This window comes from Lactuca saligna, chromosome 1, assembly GCF_052625555.1.
Source record: "Lactuca saligna cultivar CGN05327 chromosome 1, ASM5262555v1, whole genome shotgun sequence".
NCBI classification, from domain to species: domain Eukaryota; kingdom Viridiplantae; phylum Streptophyta; class Magnoliopsida; order Asterales; family Asteraceae; genus Lactuca; species Lactuca saligna.
In genome coordinates, this window is record NC_136417.1 from 36061605 (window position 1) to 36063184 (window position 1580).

A 1580-nucleotide genomic window follows, 5' to 3' on the forward strand; every position below is an offset into this window, starting at 1 on the left:
ATCCCTTGGACGATTTCTAATGGGCTTCCCATAGAATTCGTTCAACCTATATATTATTAGGTGATCCATAGCTCAATTATAATTATCTTATAATTACAACTTCAGTCCCCTAAGTTTAATTAATCTCTTTTAACCACAAAATTAATTCTTAATTAATTCTTGACCAATATTAATTAAACAATATGATTTCTCCTTTAATATATTATTCTCATAATATATTAATAAATCATATTTAAACCTTTCTCTCCTTAAATCATCATACATATTGCTATGGTGAAGGCAACCCAAAAGCACCATGCTCATAATCGGGTCAAGTACATACCAAAACAGTTATGGACTTAGACACTAATCCAACAGGAAACTCATCTCACAAGCTGACTGTTGAATCTCTCGGTAAGGAAATGTCTATCGGTAGCTTCCGCGACTCCCCAGCTAACATCATTACAATAACAATTAATCAATATCCAAAATGAGTACTTTACCCCTGTTCAAAGTCAACATTCTGGTTAAAGTCAACGTTCTAGGTTAACTCAACTGGCTGAGATCTATAAATCAAGAAATCCTGAAATCACGATCCAACTCGTCAAGTCACCCCTGACTCGTTGTGTTGCCTTGCTAATCGAAGTCGTGATAAAGCGAGTCAACTACTTGAGTCCCTCCTCGGACTTGTTGAGTTCTACCTAGTATAGAATCGGGAAAAATCAACTTAACTCGTCGAGTTCCCCTATGGACTCGACGAGTTTCTCAATCTGTTTAGGCCTTCTTAAGGGATTAAGCCCCTACTCTTCAGATCTAAGTTTCTTATTAATTTCTCATGCACACTGAAAACGTTCTTTTAAGGGTAAAGTTTCCAACTTTACCCGTTAATACCTGTACTTCATGGGTTTAGCTCAAACCCTAACACTTTAGGACCTAAATCTTGGTCCACAAGCCATCCATACACCAAACTAACACATATAAAGATCTAGACTCAAATCACTCCATGAATATGTAAAGCTTCCACCTTTCACTCCACGAATGGCCTTTTGGAGCTTAAAAAGCCAAAATGACACCCTATGGCTTGCATGGGGGCTTCAATGGTCATAAAGTTTTCACCTTTACACCATGAAACCCTCTATGATTCCAGATCTAATTATACACTCACTTGGGATGTCCAAATCCCAAAGGTCAAGATTCTTGGACCAAGAACCCTACAAAATGATGATAAAGAGATCTAAAAAGCTACTAGGATAGTTTGAGACTTCCTTACCAGAAAATGATGAGGAAGAAATGAAGTTTCTGGATCTACAATCTTCTTCTTGAATCCCTAAACTTCTCCTTCCTTCACAAGGTTCAAGACACACAAGGTTTCACTCAAAAATGGCTCAGAAGCTCAAAATTGCATTAGGGTTTCTGAATCTAGGGTTTCGGACTTGGAGGCTGGAAATTAGGCTGGCAACTGGGGATCAAGATGCTTAAATATGGTGCAAAACCCCAAAATTAGGGTTTCATTCTACCAGCCCTACTCGTCGAGTTAAGGGCTCTAAACTCGTCGAGTAGATTGCTTAAAACTTGTGTCCCTTTCTAGTCTCTACACAATG